Consider the following 18,546-nt stretch of genomic DNA (forward strand, 5'->3'; position numbering starts at 1 on the left):
TCTCTGCAGTAATTTAGAGCCATGCAGTGGCTCTAATACTTTACCAATGTCCTACAATGCATCTGTGTACTTCAGTTCTGTATAAAAAGGGCAGGGGGAAAGCATCAGAGATTTCTTCACTAAAAAGAAGAGTTTGATAACAGGCTTTTTATTCTTGTGATTAGATTTTGTATTACACAGTCTGCACCCTCCTGTTTAAGAATCTGAAAACAGGCATTTTCTGGTTTACATTGAAACACGGGAGTCTTGAATATCTCTTCAGCTGCTTCCTAATGTTTGTTCCACAGGAAGGGAGTTAGTTCGTAGCACAGTGTGCTTTATTGTATCTGCATCAGCAGAGCAGATAAGCTCAGCCTCTCTTCATCTGAAAAAGGAACAGAGGAGTAGCACCAGGAGACAGTGCAATACTTCAGGATATTGTGAAGATTTCAAGCAACAAGACAACTTTCAGGTAAGCAGAAAAGGTCCTCTGCTACTTACATTCCTGTGCTGCTTCTCTAACTGCTAATTTTGGCGCTGAAAAACTCTTTCTTGGTTATGTTAACATACATTTTAGTGCTGGGTATTCCCTTCATGAAGAAGATGGCTCTTCACCTCTGTGACACGTGTGGACTGGCATCATATGGAAGGGGCTAACAAAATCTGAAAATCTGATGCTGAGATTTGGCTACTTATGTACTTTGATTACACTACAGTTCTTTGAATAGAGACCTTATCATATGAAAGGGCAGGCTCCTCGTGAGTCCTGGCACGTTTTCTGTTTTGGCAGATCTCTCCTTAGAATTCAGGGAGGCAGAAGATACTTTTCAGGTCGCAAGCATCATTTATAGCTTCTTGGGAGTTTTCCTGGACTGTCTACACTAGCACTTAGTAGAAGGCCTGCTGCAGTAGGACTGATGGCACTAAATCAAAGCACTGACAAAGCTTCTAAAGTACAATTCTACTGTGTGCTTCCTGTGAGCACTTTTTCTCCTACCCTCTTTAACCATCTCTGTTCAGGGCTGAGCTTTTGGCACAGTCATTGACACACAGCTTTGTCAAGTTTCAATTTGCTTAGTAAAAGTGTGGAAGTACAGGATTAAAAGCTTGTTTATCACAGAATTTCTTTGCTAGCACAGGGCATCAAAGCAAGTTGTTCTGTGGCAGTGCTTTTTCAGTGTCACAGGGAAAGTGAAATCCATGCCAGACAATGCAGTGCATCAAGCCCAGGAAGCTGCAGGCGTTTTTCTTGTAAACTTCTCCTTTCATAGTTAAAATCCCAGACACTACAAAATCCCTGCCGTGTGGTGTTTCAAATGAGGTACAGCAGGAATGGCAAAAAAAGTGGGCATGCTTTGCTAATGAGGGCAAATTGTGCTAGCTCTTCACAAAGAATAGCATATTTCCACCCACATCAAACCTGATAGATGTGGAAAGAGAACAGAGAGAGGCTACAGTGCTGTTTATTCTCTTCTGCTTACCTCTGTCTGGCGTCTTGTAGACACCATGGATCATACTGTGTCTGATCCTGCCCTCATAAAGAAGGACACTATTTTGTGTGGAAGTTGGATTGCCAAAGGGGAAATGGCAGTAGTCAGATTCTCACCACACACCCAAACATAGTATGGTCTCAGATAACATTGCTGCTGGCTTTAACAGCAATAATATGATTGACAACAATCAGCTTGTGGCCTTCATTAGGTTCAGGAGTTTGGCTGTTGTAAACTGTAATATTTTACAGCTACTATTCGGGGTATTTATATGCATTTTCAGACACTTCTGCAGTGTATGGAGAGCATCCATTTGGGGGTTCGCAGTATATAACAAATTTTGTAGGTTATATAGCATTCAATTATGCCAGACACTTTTTCTAGTATTAGACTTCTTTTCCTTAAATACTTTCTATGGTAACTTAATAAATCATTCCTCATATTCTCATGTTTAAATTATATTCCCATACACACTGCATCCATCAGAGTTGATGAGAGTGCATGCTCTAACTTCCAAAGAGCTGGCATCTCACAGCCTCATTACAGGAACGTATCTAGAAGATACAAATGCTTTCTAAAGATCCAAACAGCAAAGCTCCCTGTGACTTATTCACTTCCTGCTTTCCTTCAAAAGCAGCTGAAAGAGGCACTCTGCACCTGTCTTCTCCTTGTGCTGACATCTGTTTTTAAATGAGAAAGGAGGCAATGAATGTTAAGCTGACGGGACTGACTTTATGATTGCAAGGATTCTCGACTTGAAGAATGAGTTCAATTCCAGTGCCTTTCACCTTCCTTACTACACAGGGAGACAAAGAGAGCATTCATAGACACAACACATGTGACATGGGGCAGTCCAATGGCATTAGAAAACAGTTCAGTGAAACATTAATGAATTTACAGTGATGACAGCACAACAGTGCCAGGATCTAATCTTCTCTGTGCTAAGTGGTTTTCAAAGTAACCTCAAACACAAAAAAACAGTCAGGACTAAAATCTTTCCTTTTCGGACAAAATATATTCAGCTGCTTTTCTTTTGAAAGCAGTAGCCATTCCCTTGTTTGCTGTGTCACTAGTGTTTCTCCAGTCCATGTACTTTCTCAGGTTCTTCTCACCAAGCTCAGATAAGACTCTAGTTTTTCCAAGCATCTGATGGTTCAAACATATTTTTCCCCCTAATCTCCTGTGCTTCACGCTGCTTGCCTCAACAGCTGTTTGGACTGAGATATAGAAAAATCTTGCACAGAAAAATAGATTTTATGATCTTGTCTATAGCACTACGCCTTTAATCTAACCTTATATTCACATCCTTTTCTTCATCATTTTACCTCCTTGCTGTCACATATCTGGGCTTACTTAAGTATTTGAATGAGGAGGATATCTAAGGTGTTAAGTCAGATGTCAGCAAGGTTCTTGAGATGAGGAAAGATGTGAGCACTGGCTGTTTACACAAGATTTTATCCTGCCTCACTGGCATCAAAAAGGTTATTGCCATTGACTTAAATAAGCCTGGTGACAGAGACAGAAACCTCTGTTAGAATGTCCATTTCCAGAATCTTGAAGAGGAAGCTGTTGGGCATGAGGAGATAAATGCATTTGGGAGCTTCTCTTCAGAGTCTTACCTAGAACAGAGGTCATACTTTAACATTCACAAAATTATTCACAAGATTGGTAATTTCATTGTAGATATCCCCTCATAAGGAGAACTATGAGTCTGTACTTCATGCAAAGTCGTGCCAGATTTCTAAAATTTCTGTGTTTTTAAATATATCCCATGACATTACTCTGAAGAAATAGGTGTTCTTCCAAATGCTATAAAGATACATATTATAAATCATATTATAAATTCATTTCCAAGGAAAATGGGTAATGAAACAGACAAGGAAGGGAACAAAGAGGGAAATAAGTGTCTGTATGCTTTCAGGGATGTGCTAAATCTAACTTATTTCAGTTGCTTAGAGAAAGGGAGGCTGGGGTGGGAAAACATGCACTGCAGTCTGCAGTGTTCCTAAAGATTGGGGAAATACAATGAAGCTTGCCTTCCTTTAGTGTAATATCAGTAAAGCCAAGCAGCGTGGGCTGCAGTGTAGACCAGCTAATTGCATAAATACCCAAAGGTCTGGAGAGACTGGTATAGCAGAGCAAAGGACTTTGTGATGTGTACCCAAGTCAGCAAGAGCAGAGGCACCTTTCATAGCAGGCAGAGTTCCTTAGTAGAGCAGTAAGGGCTGAGACTGCACTCCAGATGCACTGGAGCAGTTTTCTTACAGAAAATGTGACTCTAAGGACATTGTCATGAGAGAGGAGCTACGGAAGCAAGGCAGAGCAGAAGTGCATCCACAGAAGTTTATTTACTCCCCTATCTGCTTGTCAGTTGATTTCAGTGGGAGTTCTTATGTCATCAAGGATTGCCGGGAGAAGACAAATCTATCCTCTTTCTATCAGAAATGCTTTGAGAATCAGATTTACAAAACTGTATTATGTAGGATTGATTGCCTTCATTAGCCTCATTTCAGTAATATTATTAGATATAAATCACAAGATAATTTCTTATGGAATTATATTCTTATTAATATCACAACATCTTCATACCCCCACCAGTTATCATATTCATCTTCCATATGCTGGAAATCCCAATAAAATTAGCTAACTGGACACTAACAGCATGGCTGTATCTTTCACTCTCCCATATGTTCTGGTATCTTGTTTTTATCTTACTTTCTTCTTTATTGGGTTGTTCTGTTGTTTTTTGGGTTTTTTTAAGTTGTCAAATTGTATTGCAGAGCATAGAATGCTTTTCTGGTCCTTACAATCTCTTATACATTAAAAATGCACTAGAGAAGATATCACCTACCTCAATTTGCTTTAAAATGTATTTTTTTCATAGCTACTGAAAATAAGACTCATGAATGCATTAATCATAAACAGAGTAAGTGGTCTAGGCCAAAATTTACTAGTAAAAGAATGATGGGAAAAAATAGTATAGCTTTCTTCTTATGTTTTGTGTTCAAAACAATTCATTGCTGATAATAGTTATAACACTAATAGGAACTTGGAGAGAAAATAAAATTACTTTGTCTAATCCAAACCTGGGGAGAAAATTAGTTTTCCTAAACAATGAGAAAGCTGCTTTCCAAAGTGGTTTTATCTCTATGGAACTGGTACAAAAGTCATGCTATTACATACTCCTTCTCTTCAGTATGTAAAAGGCTGGGGGAGATATTTTTTCACGCATATTCCCAGGCCTGCTCTATTCCCTTAGTGCTTTGTGAGATCAGCACAAAAGGTCTAGAAAGTAGGCTGGAAAAATCAGCTGCAGCTTCTCCTTGAGAAAAGGGCTCCCCAGGTGCCTCAATGCCAGCAGAGCCAGCTGTTCCCCACCAGCAGCTCACTCCTGCTCTCCAGCAGACTGACGGACCAAGGCCTTCATGCTGACTGTGATCCCTACCTGGGGATGGGAAAGCCCAGCCTTCAGGGAATGCAGCTGGTGAGGAGCAGCAAAGCATCCCCCAGCTACCCCAGAATCAGGTGCCAAAAGATCCCTGCTGTCTCCCTGGATGTCAGGATCTTACATGCACTTACATCCTGCAGGTTTATACATTAATTCTTTCCAGCAGAACCTCTTAGCAGCAGAAGAGCTGTGCATCCAGACTGTGACATGGGTCTTGCTACAGAGCCAACACTTTTTGGTTTATTATATAAGCCATAATTTCACAGAATGGGTGAGGTTGGAAAGTACGTCTAGAAGCCAACTAGTCAAAACCCCCTGCTCAAAGCAGGGTCGGCTTAAAGCAGATTTTCAATATCACAACTCATTGGGTTTTGAATATCTCCAAGGATGGAGAATCCACCACCTCTCCAGGAAACCTGTGCCAGTGTTAAACCACTCTCACAGAAATTATTGTTTTTCTTACGTTTAAGTGGAATTTCCTGTGTTTCATTTGCTCCATTGACTCTTGTCCTGTCACTAGGCACCACTGAAAAGATCCTGACTCCATCCTTTTCAATCACCTCCACCAGTTCATACTGATGAGATCCCCCTGAGCTTTCTTATCTCATGGCTCAATCACCCCAATTGTCTCAGCCTTTCCTGCTAGGGGAGACACTCCAGTTCTTTAACCATATTTTGGCCCTGCACTGGACTCTTTCCAGTACCTCAACATCTCTCTTGTCTTGGACAGCCCAGAACAGGACCCAGAACTCCAGGTGTGGATTCAGCAGGACTGAGTAGAGGGGCAGGATCACCTCCCTTGACCTGCCTGCAGCTCTCTTCCAAATGAAGCCCAGAAGGCCCTTTGTATTAAAGCTGCTTTTCAGCTGGTTGACCCCACAGCTTTTATGGGTACCTGCAGTTCTATGGGTTCCTTTGACTTGGCATTTCCCTTTTCTGACCTTCAGGAGGTTTTTCTCAGCATGTTTCTCCAGTCACAGACATTTGGTATAGCAGCCACTCATTCCAGTTTTCTATCATCTGTGAACTTGCTAAGGAAGCAGTCAGTCCCATTGTCCAGATATCTTATGAAGATGTTAAGGACTTTTGGCCCCAATATCAATCTCCAGTGTACACCTCTGGTGAGTGGCCTGCAGGTGAACTTTGTGTAGCTGATCACAGTCCAGTAGTTCAGGCAATTTTCAGTCCAACTCAGTCCTGTTATCTAGTCTGCACATCGCTGATTTATCAGGAAGGATGTTACAGCTGCCAGTGTCAAAAACCTTTCTAAACTCAAGATAACAACATACACTGCTCCAAACAATCTGTAGTTTCTTCTTAAAGAAAGGAGTGACAATGGCTTTCTTCCAGTCCTCAGGACCCTTCCCTGATGACATTTCAAGAAAGGTCCTGCAGTGACATTATCTCCCTCAGCAGTTGTGGGAGCATGCCATCAGATTGACTTTGTTCATTCTGGCTGTGTAGGTATTCCCTAATCTGGTCCTTTTCCAACAACGGCAATTCTTCCTTATTCCAGATGTTTCCATGTCTCTTGGGGACACATGGAGATCCCTGAGATCCCTGAAGATTGGTTTTACCAGTAGAGACTAATGAGAAAAGAGCACTAAGTACGCTGTTCTATTCTGTATCTTCTGTCACCAGGTTGCCTGCCCTGTTCAGCAGTTGGCCAACATTTTGCCCAGTCTGCCTTTTGCTGTTGATTTACCTGTAGAATCCTCCCTTTTTGCCCTTCACATCTCTAGCTAGATTCAACTCCAAGTGGGCTTTGACTTTACTAACCTGATCCCTGCATGCTAGGTCAGTGTTTATATTCCTCCCATATCACCTAACTCTATTTCCACCTCTTGCACGTTTCTCTTTTACCTTTGAGCTTACTGCTCATCCATGCAGGCCTCCTCCCACCTTAGTTTTACTTCCTGCAAGTGGGGATTGACAACTCTTGAGTCTTGAAGAGGTGATCCTTGAAAACCAGTCAGCCCTCCTGAACTCCTCTCTTCTGCAAGAGACTGTCACAAGGCATTCTTCCAAGGAGGTCCCATTGTTTGCTTTCCTGATGTCCAGGGTTGTTAAATTTCTGTTTCCTCTCAGGATCCCGAGTTCCACTTGCTCCTGGCATTCACACTCAGGGGTCTGTGCTGGGGCCAGTTCTGTTCAATCCTTTTATTGATGACATGGATGAGGGAATTGAGTCTTTCATTAGTAAATTTGCAGATGACACTAAGCTGGGAGCATGTGTCAATCTGTTGGAAGGTAGGAAGGCTCTGCAGAAAGACCTGGAATGAGTCCAGTGAGATGAAGTTTAACAAGTCCAAGTGCCGAGTCCTGCACTTTGGCCACAATAACCCCCTGCAGCGTTATAGGCTGGGGATGATGTGGCTGGACAGTGCCCAGGCAGAAAGGGACCTGGGGGTGCTGTTCAGCCAGCTGAACATGAGCCAGCAGTGTGCCCTGATGGCCAAGAAGGCCAGGGCATCCTGGCCTGTATCAGGAATAGTGTGGCCAGCAGGGGCAGGGAGGTCATTCTCCCCCTGTACTCAGCACTGGTGAGGTCACACCCTGAGTGCTGTGTCCAGTTCTGGCCCCTCAGTTTAGGAAGGACCTTGAGATGACTGAGCACATCCAGAGGAGGCAACAAGGCTGGAGAGGGGCTTGGAACACAAACCCTGTGAGGAACGACTGAGGGAGCTGGGGTTGTTCAGCCTGGAGAAAAGGAGACTCAGAGGTGACCTCATCACTCTCTACAACCTCTTGAAAGGTGTTTGTAGTCAGGTTGGGGTTGGTCTCTTTCTCCAGGCAGCAACTGACAGAGCAAGAGGACACAGTCTCAAGCTGCGCCAAGGGAAATATAGGTTGGATATTATGAGAAAGTTTTTTACAAAAGTACTGGAATCGTCTGCCTGGGGAAATGGTGGAGTCACCATCCCTAGATGTGTTTATAAAAAGGCTGGATGTGGCACTTGGTGCCATGGTTTAATTGAGGTATTAGGGCTTGGGTTGGACTCGATGATCTTGAAGGTCTCTTCCAACCTAATGATTCTGTGATTCCCAGCCAGTTCATCTTCGTTTGTGAAAATCAGATCCTGCAGAGCATCTCCTCTTCACCTCCTCAGCCACCTGTATCAGAAAATTTATTATTATTATTATAATATTATTTTTATGTTATTGTCCTTCAATGCACTCTAGGGCCCTCTTGGATTGCTTCTGTCTAGCTGTATCCAGCCATTGCAGCAATCCAGCTGTGTGAGTGTGATTTGCCTCTTAATCTGAGATTTCAAAAATCAGACTCCATCTGCTGAAGAATTCAAAGGTGAGAATTTTCCCTTTTTTTACTTAGTTTCCAAACAATTGGCAACAAATGGAAAGTCCATTTCTCAGTACCATTGCAAAGCACATGTGTTATGGTCAAATATATCCTGTGCTACTGTTAGTTTTGTAACAAAGAAATGTTTCCATCAAAAGGTGCTTATCACCAAAATTAAACAGAAATTATAAATGGCTTGCTGATATTTTTCTGTGAGCCAGTTTTTAAATGGGTCACATTGTTCTTTTCTTTGCTAGCAACCTAAAATAGAAGTTATTATATCAACAGTGATTTGCACATAATAAAACGCTATCTGAAATTTAGTTTGGTAATTTTTCACTTGAAAATTAAGGCTAAAATCATACCTTTATTGTAAATTATGATTGTATACTTTCTATTTTTCTATTTAAAAGCTATATTGTTGGTTGTAAAAACTGCAGTCGTATTTCTGAACAGTGAAAATTATCTTTTGTTACTGGCAATAAGAAAAATAAATATTCGTTTTGAGAGTATAACATTATTGAGATTTCTTTTTCCTTCATGGGCCAGATTTTCTGCTGGCGTATTTGATGCAATTGCCCAGACTCCACTGTGATTTCACCAGTTTTTGTTACAGAGAACACAGGATATTTTTTATTATTGTTATAATTTTTAAAAAGTGAGGATAAAATTTAAATAGAAGCACTGACAGCATTTTCTTTCACAGATCTTGGATTTGAGAGGCTATTTATGAACATCAAACTGTGGTCCATTTCTCCCAGGAGTATCGTGCAGCTGCACAACTGCAGCTCTTCAACAGCAGGGGAAGTATGAGATATCCACAGACACCAGTAAAAAACCAGGCACATGCAGGCCACACAAGGTACACAGAGCCAAGAGTCACCAGCACCTCCAGGGGAAAGGGTTTTTATGCTCATTGTGGAACACTCTGAGAAAATGGAAATTCCGATGTGCACAGGGTGCAAGTTGTTTGGCCCAGCTCAGATTTGTGCATCACATCAGTGCTGGTGAGGACTGTGCTCAGGCAGTGCCACGTGAGGCTGTAGAGAATTCCTTCTCAGAGAATGGATTTCCTCACTACTGTGTAAGCAGCTTCTGTTCCCACTCAGCCCTCAGTTCAGGATTAAAGGGCAACTCAGGGTTCCACTTCGGTGGCTGAAGTTAAAGTAAGGCTAAAATGGTCAAAGCCATTTGCAGCAATGAAAAGCATAATGAGGGAAAATAAAGAGGTCTTTCCACCACATGCTGAGGAGAGAGGAAGTGCAGGAGAAAACAGACTCAAGTACAAGGTCCTGACTATACCTGGCACCATATGTTAGACTCTTTGGGGATTCTTCAGAGAGGTGAACTTCACTTGCACTGAGATCAATGAAAACCTGTGCATTCAATCTGTTTCTCATAAAAAATAAGTCTGAGTCTCTCCAGTGTGCAAGTCAGAACTGTCTGAAAGTCACAGGGAAATGAAGGGCTGAAAGGCTAAGAGTTTTGTGCTTCTTTTTCTTTTTATACACATTTTATTCCCACAGATCCTATGGGAAGCACAGGACTTCAGCACAGGGACAGCCAAAAAGATTCAGGGCTGTTAAAATAGTAGCTTGTTTAAATCCCAAGATAAACTAGTTGTGCTAAATTAATCTATGAACCCTCACATCAGATCTAGAGCCTCTGAGCAGTACAGATATTTTGAGATGATCTAATTGTGGTTGGAGAGAAGGGAGAGTGTGGGCACGAGTAACACTGTGCTGTGTACAGCAGTGGGGTTAGCACACAGCACAGTGCAAAAAGTTGACACGGGCAACACAGCCAGAACACCAGTGAGCAAAGATGCCTAGGCATTTCTAAAACTTAGTTGCCGGAATAATCATAGAATAGCAGATTTGAAATGCTTGCTGGGAAACTGAGGAAGATGTGTAAAGAAAAATGGTGAGCTTTAGGAAGTGGTGGTAGGATTGGAAAGAGCAGGGAAGGGTACCCTTGCTAACTAATAGATTAATAGACAGGAATTATCTCTTGTGGGACTTTTTCCAGCTCTTCAACAGGAATCAGAGACCCCCTGGGTGGCTTTGTTTCCTAAACTCAGGCAGGACCAGTTAAAAGCAGTGCCTCTCACCACAGTGAATTAGAAGATACAAGTACTGCCGTCTTTAACATGTGTTGGGAAGTGGGGGACAGGATTTGACAGGTGAAGGCTGTGTCAGGGAGCTGAAGGAGATGAGTATTTGGGGAACACCAGGGTGCTTCTGGACAGTGCTCATTTGTGAGTCTGGCACTGTCAGATGCTGTGGGGTTGGGAGCACTTCATCCATCCCCACTCACACCTAGCCTAACATGGCACCACAAATCACCTGAAACCATCTGGGTATTGCCAATATAATCACTAACACCAAACAAGAAGGCAACAGAGAAGACTTCTAATGTACTGCTGGGAAATGTGGAATATGTAGTATATTGCTATATCCACCCTCATTGGGTGGATGACATTTAAACACTGAAATGGATGTTTTTAAAAAATTCTGAACAACAGTTTTGTTTTTATCCCTTTGCACAAACGGTGGAAAACATTTTTTTTAAAAAACTGCACTGCAGACAGAAAACAAAATGAATAATGATTTTGCAGTTTCTGACTCCTTCAAGATGTGATTGATCATTACATTGTCACAGGTCAACCTCTGCCACAGAAAAACTCCAGATAATCTTCAGCTGCATTTCCTAAACCATTAATAGGATAGACAAGGCTAAGATAACAATGCACAATTTATTTTCCAAAAGCAGCTGACAGGAGGAAATGGACACCAAATGAATTAACTCATTAGAACAGTACGGCACATTTGGAAATTCAAAACAGACTGCCTGGAATGATTTAAATCTACCACGAGGTTAATGTCAGTCCCTTGCTTAGGCGTGTCAGTGTTGTAAACTAGTGATCCGGTTTTAGAAAGGTTGATGTGTGCACGCCCTGGGACTTGTGCCTTAGGGCGGCCTGGACTTAATTGATTACATGACTTGAATACCACCTACTGTGGCCCCCACAGGTTGCATAGTATGTGCAAGGGTTACATTCACATGGACACACAAAAAAACCACACAGACGTACCAACACTTTCTAATATAAACAAAAAATATTTGTTATCTTCTTGAGAATCATTATTAAAAATAGCAGGTATTTTACAGGCTGTAAATACATTCTGCTTTTAAGGAACTGCATCTATATCCAGAGAAAAAAACTTGGCAGTTGTCTCAAGGGAGCAAAGTTTCTCTCATGCCTGATTTATAACCAACTGAGAATTTCTCAGAAATTGGGTTTTAACATTTGTCAGCCACAAGTTGTCAGCCAAGCCTATTTTCTCCTGGTAAGTTCCCACCTGTGTCTGTTTCATAGTTACAGCAGTATATTTTTAGAAAATTGTGGACTTTTATTCAGCATACCAGACTCCATTACAGCACTGCTAAGGTAATATCTACATTTATAGCTGTCATTAATATGGTATTTAAGAGCTTTAGTTGCTTTTTTCCTTCACAGGGTAATAAGCCGTAATTAAAGGAGTCGGGGGCTGTATTACAGAAACATTTCCCACCCCATGTGTAGCACAAAGATTACTTTGCAAAGAGACAACTGGGAGCCAAAGCAGTTCAGAGTATTTCACATATTCATGTCAATAGCACAATGGCACTTGTCATTAAAAGAACAGGATTCTAACACAATTAGTTGTTCAATCACTGTATCTGAAAATGGCTTAAATTTGATTAGTGTGTGCAGATAATGGGGACTAGACAACAGCATAGAAATAGTCCTGTTGATTTATATCTGAGGAGTCCACACACGATCTACTGGCAGCAGCTGTAAAAAGCTCTTTGCTTTCCTTTTGGCGCAGAAATCACGTGGAACAAGGGTCATCCCAAAACAAAAGCAATTCAAGCAGCCTATCGGAGAGGAAGATGAGGAAGGAAGGAGGGAAGGAAGGAAGGAGACTTATTTCATCTTCTGCACTGGAGATCGTTTTTACATCATCCCAGATTTTGCAATACACCATGGCAGGGACTGTGAAGCATGAGTTCATCAGGAAAGGGCACTTTCATTAGCGCTGCTGCAGTGTCTGCTCTCAGATGTCTGAGGTGGAAAGGTCACAGCCACAGACTTCACAGCACCACTATCTGCCCTGTCTACACCCACCCCTGGTTATCCAGAGTTGTGAGGAAGGGAGGTTAAATGCTTTCATAAGAGGTGTGTGTTTATCCTGGTGGCACACGAAGAAGAATCCTGTTAAATTAAGCAGCTCCCTTCTTAAGAATGGCAATTACTGTAAAGCAGAGATTAAAGTAAGATTCCATGAATTAGTGATCTGATTCATTTGGCAGTGATGTTTTACAATGTGTAGTGTCAAACACTACATAATGTCAATGATAAGAGAGCACATGAGGATTTACAATGTGTAATGACATGAAATGTCTATGGTGCTCAAACTCTGGCTCCTTTGTTTGCAGGTAAACCACAAACTGGTTTACAAGATTTTTTCTCATCTCAAAAAAAAAAAAAAAAAAGAAAAAGGGTCAGCTGTACTGGAATGAGGTAAAAGTACAAAGGTAAGGGCAGGATTACTTCAGATCAGGGGATTACTTCATGTGGTCACAGCCCTTCTTTTCCTTGAGTATCTAGATTTAGTATGATTTTCCAGTAATCTTCAGAGGAGTGTTGAAAGTCCATTTTTAAAACTTTATAGGATTTTTTTGTTCTTTAATTGAATTACCCACATACATGTGTGTGCACGCACACACGCACACACACACACACACACACACACACACACACACTTTTGACCCCTTTCATTATTCAGCTAAAGGCTTTAGTGGCCCCAAGTTACAGCACTCCTGAAATTAAACGTTGGTATTTTATGGAAGTTATCTTGCAAATTCTTGCAGAACAGATGTGTGATTCCAATTCATGCAACCTGCCAGCTCTGTGAATTGAGGGTCCGAATCAGACATAGTTCTCTTCTTTTATTTTCTCTGGCTTAAAACAGCTCTCTGAGATCAACTTCATCCATGCAATTGTCCCAAAGAGAATTGCTAAGTTTATCTGACAGATGCAAAAAATCTCATGTTGTCACAGAATTCCCCAGTGTCTACTCAGCACCAGATGTCAAAGAATGCAAATCTACAGCTGGGTCTGGTGTTCTTTTGTACTCCAAATTCCCTCCCTCCCAGCTGTTGTTTTCCACTTTCATGTACATAGAGTTGAATTTTCAGAAGCAGGAGGTAGACACTTATGGCTTCCTATATTGAGATGAATATACATATTTCTTTATTTACCTGGAAAATATCTTTTTTAGTTGAATAATGGTGTATTTGTGAGGGTGTGTTTGCGTATGCTTACCGTCACTATTGAACACAACCTTAGTCATCTTATGAATACAATCTCTTCTCAGGAAGTTCTCTGGAACTGGAGTTGTCTTTCCAAGTAGTTGTTTAGAGGTACAGAATAGGATTTTCACCCTTGTTTAGGCCTCCTGGGCACCATGGAAATAATAAGCATGACCACAGTAGTACAAAACAAATTGCCTATATTCATAAGCAACTGCAGAGCAGTGTTTATTCAGTCATCTGGGGGCCCTTTGCTGGCTATCCTTTCTGTCCCTCAGAAAAAGAAGTTCTAGCCTGGGACTACAATGACTGGTTTTAAATTTTGCTCTCCCTCATGTAGATATTTCCAGCCTGCACAGCTTTTGAAATATTGTCAGACAATAATATGTCTGCAAGAGCTGAACTGATTTTTCCTTTTTTTTTCCCTACCAAAATGGGAGGGAAATTTGAAATAAGAAGTAAGGGTTACTACAGCAGTCTACATTAGTTTTCCTGAGCTTCCTGTAAATGAATTCAGAGGTTCAGAATTTCTAAAGTTCACCTGCAGTGACCTCTAGTGTAGTTTAGATTTCTTTTTCTTAAATAAAGTTAGCATGCATATGGAGACTTTCTACTTATTTGTGTGATGATCTTCAACTCACTGAGTTCTCTGTTGTGCAGATATTAATCATAATTAAGAAATTATTTCGTTTATTATACTTCTGATTTTCAGCCAGTCAAGAAAGTTGGTTTCATCTAGGGCTAAGGGCACAATTACTGTGTTTAAAAGGGGTGAGTCATAAATGATAGGAGAGGAAAATGTGCAAAATACAGGTTCAAATTTAAATTAAACGTCCAAATTAGACAATCACATGTAAATTCCTGCTTTTTAAGGAAAGCTTAGCAATGCTTTACCATTGCAACATGCCTTATATCAGACTGCAGTAGTTTTCCAGAACATTCACCTTTCTGCACTTTTTTATTGCCTTCAGCTGGATGGGGATATTGTTGGTTTAACATCCCTTAATGTTTCAGTGCCTGCACCAAATGCAATTCACCAAACAGCACTGTCTCTCCAACTTCACTGAGACCTGAGGTGGCAAACCCATGCTACGACCAGCAGTGCTGAACAGATTTCTCATCCAGTACCTGCAAATAGCATAGACTCACCTATGCTACAACACATTTCTTCAAGTCACCACCTGGCTTACATGCAGCTATCCCAACTCTTCCCACATCCCTGCTACCCAATGCTCCAAGATCTGACCCTGGACAGGCAGAGCCAGGTCAGGTACCTGCATCTGCCATGTGAATGCTCATAAATCTTTACATGGCCAATAAGATTGAATCAAACAAATCTGACTACAAAATACTGAAAAGTTGACTCAAAGTTGCCTAAGCTGATGCCTGAGTCCTATTATTGTGATGAAATGTTTTAACATAAGTTGAGTGACAGTTATCAAATACAGAATTGGAACACAGACATAGGGAGAGTCCCCAGGTATTTCTGTCTTTATTAACTGTGCCCGTAAAACAGAGCAATGGTAGCGAAACTGTTAACAGCACTTTGGGGAAATCAAGAAGTGTTTATACCTACTATTATATATTTGCATCCACAATATCCATTTTTTAAAGTAGATAATAGTATCAATTTAGGAAAACAGTGATTTAAGATAAGAGAAAAAGGGGTGTTTAATGGTTTTACATTTGGCAATAGCAGAGCTATCCACCTATCAGATAAGAGGAAAGGAGGGAGAAGAGTATAAATACTTTGTTTGAAGTGATATGACCCGGCACAAATAGCCTCAGTGACATTTTAAGATCAAACAGTCCAAGTATCAGGTACATATACTTCAAATTACAAGGGGAAGTTTTGGGAAGTTGAGCCTGATCTGAGCTAGTGCTCAGAGTGACAAAAACATTTATTTAATTCTGACTTTCTCAAGTTTATCCTGCATATTTTTAAAAGTATCACCAGATTGCATTTCCTTATTTATTTGACTTCTGATGCATTCTAGTGACAATGTCCCTCTTAAATATTTATTTAAAAAAACAAAAACACATATACCAATTTACATTTTCAGGCTAGTGACTGTTTGCCTGAGGGATTAGAAAGGACTTACTACTAAGGCAAAAGCAAATATTTTTTAACTTGATGAAGAAATATGTGTTCAGATGTTTAAAAAAATTAAAACTTAGCCAAAGATGATATTTAAATATGATAATTCATAAAAGTAATGTTAAACTGTTGAACAAATATTAAAGAAAGAGAAAGTGCTAAGAAAAGTAGGAAGTCAGAGACTTTTTCTAATACAGTCAAATATACATTATATTTGAGACTGCAAGATATTAAGAATTAAACTGAGAGAAGTCAGCAGGAAAACAAAGTGCTGATTATGCCCAGAGTAAAGCACAGGAGATGCACAAGGAAGGGGCATTAAAAGCCAAGGAAGGGGTATTTGGAAGGCTGAGGGGAAATACTCTTCTGAAGCAAATGGGCAGGTGGGCAGCAGTTGCATAAAAAAATAACTGGGGGTGAAAGCAATGTCACCTACAAAAATCATTGGGAAAGAGGGTTAGAGTCTCTTCCATTGCAAAGGTTTTCATTGATAGGAAGCAAATAAAGGACATTTGTGCAGTAAAAGCAGTCTGTCAAGCCTGCCCCTCATGCTGCAAACATCTCTTCAGGAAAGGAAACATATGTTCTCAGCCAGCACCAGTCTCCAGGAGCCAACACGCTGCTGGAGATGGACACTGAGCACACGGAGCCCAGCAGGACTGGGGTGGGAAATGGGGCTTGGGCACCACAGCCAGGCTGTGCAGAACAGCCATCCCTGCTCCTTCAGAGTTCTCTGGGCAAAACCAGATACCTCTGGATTCATTATAGTGAATGTCTGCCTTATGTTCATTTTCATAGAAATTTATCTCAGAAGCACTGCCTTCTGCCTGGAAAATAAATGTTTCTACTTTGCTTCATTGCCTAATAGCTGGAGGAGTCCATTACCTTGGGAAAACATTTTTTCCATTTACATTGACTCTTAAATATTTTATGATAACTTTTCTTTCTAGCTTTCACAGTAAATAAAACAAATACATGACAGACACAAGATGTTAAATAGTCACCAATATAATGTAATTTCGTGTATATATTGATCCTCACCTATTTTTATCCTTTCTATAAATTGTGCTATACACTATACTGCTTCCTTTAATTATTTTCATTTACTTTAGACTGTCAGTGCTTAGTTTGACTACCTTTCAGTCTTTATCCTATAAATACTTTATAGTGGGCTTCAGGAGGTGCAGCATGTAAACTAAGCAATTCTGAGTCTTGGATCCTAGTGTTTGAAAGGCATTTAATTATTACTTCTCCTCTGTGAGGATTGCTGCAGTGACACTTCCATGTAGTACCTCTACCACTAACTCACTTTCAGTTATTTTGGAATCAAACATTATTTTTATCAGTATGAAAAAATGATTAAAACTTTTTTTAATTATCAAATATAATACATTCTGCACATACAGCCAAAATAATAATAAATATTAATAGTATCATTAATTAATACAAATAATCATCCAGCTACATTAGTTGAAAGCAGAGAGCAGAGTGAGACTCTAAGGCGCCTCAGGGATGAGCTGATAGAATATATCCCTGACAACTCATTTCTGCAGCACTGTTTTGCTTTGCCTCCTCTCTGTTTTTTAGGAATCACAATGAAAGAATGGCATTAAGATTTCCTGGTTTCCCTTGCATGTATCAGCTACAAAGAAATGACCAGATGTGTACAGGGAAACTGAGACAAGACCTACCTAACACAAGAGGGGACTCTGTGGGCTGAACCACTCCAGGACGGCTACAGGTGACAGGCAGAGACCTTGTTGTGTGTAAAAGCACAATATTCATGCCGGGTGCCATGCATGGTTATAACAGCTATAAATGTTGTGCATTGGATTAAATTGAACCCAAATGCTGTAACATTGTGGGGAAATTATGTCCGGGTTATTATGGTCTGTAACATCCTGTAAAATCTAGCTTTGTTTTTGAGTCTCAAAGTGTTAAAACACTTTGAAGAGATGTAGATTCAGAGATTTTGTGAATTCTATGATTCACAGGCAGACAAATGGGTAATGCCCCACTCCAGTGCACAGTCACCTGCACAGTAAAGTTCTCCCTCATATTCAGGTGGGACTTTCTGTGCATCGGTTTCTGCCCATTGCTTCTTGTGCTATTGCCTGGCACCACCGAGATTGATGATGGTTTCTCTCAGTCATCTCTTCTTGAGGCTGAACAGGCCCAGCTCCCTCAGCCTTTCCACATAAAAGAGGTGCTCCAGTCCCTTAATGCTTTTCACTTCTTGGAATGGAAAAAACTTAAGTCCCTTTAAACATTATATTTTTAATATCAAAGGCAAAAAATAATTAAGTGTTCCTAGAAAATGTCATTCTTTTCCATAAAATCTCTCTCTCCATTTTGCTCAAACACACATTAATATTGAACAAAATGTTTCAGAAACTCTTCCAACCTTTGTGAAACAGATTTAGTATGTGTAGGATATATATGACAGCAATTTTCAAAGGTCAGGATATGAAATATTATATTATTACAACATATTAACTGTACTCACTGACTACCACTGCCTATACAACACTGACTAGGCATCACAGCATCAATATTTTTTCTTCTGAAGACAAAAATACAGTCTTTGAGAGCAGAGTCTTTTACCAAACTACTTTCTCTGAGTCTTGCAACTTTTTAGAAATTTAGTCACCTCAAAAGAGGTGAGATTTAAGGCTGGCTTCAGAACTGGGCAAATAAGCTTTGGTGTGGAGTAAATTAACTATGGGACAACTGGAACTAGGGAACTTTGAATCAAATCAACTAATAAATTCAGCCAGAAATGGGGACTGGCTAGGGAGAATAAAAAGGTCATCATACTTTATTTTCATATTTCTTTGTTTAATGAAATTCCTTATTTGAAGGCACTGAATAC

At 40.4% G+C, this 18,546-nt stretch overlaps 1 long non-coding RNA gene across 1 annotated transcript; it reads left to right on the forward strand.

Annotated features, from left to right (window-relative positions):
• Positions 1–253: 253 nt before the first annotated feature.
• LOC106851271 (uncharacterized) lies at positions 254–16,752 on the forward strand. Its single transcript, XR_015807480.1, has 4 exons — positions 254–451; positions 8,101–8,224; positions 8,925–9,080; positions 12,091–16,752. It is a non-coding gene; the product is annotated as an uncharacterized LOC106851271 (long non-coding RNA).
• Positions 16,753–18,546: the final 1,794 nt, after the last annotated feature.

This window comes from Sturnus vulgaris, chromosome 1, assembly GCF_052056855.1.
Source record: "Sturnus vulgaris isolate bStuVul1 chromosome 1, bStuVul1.hap1, whole genome shotgun sequence".
NCBI lineage: Eukaryota > Metazoa > Chordata > Aves > Passeriformes > Sturnidae > Sturnus > Sturnus vulgaris.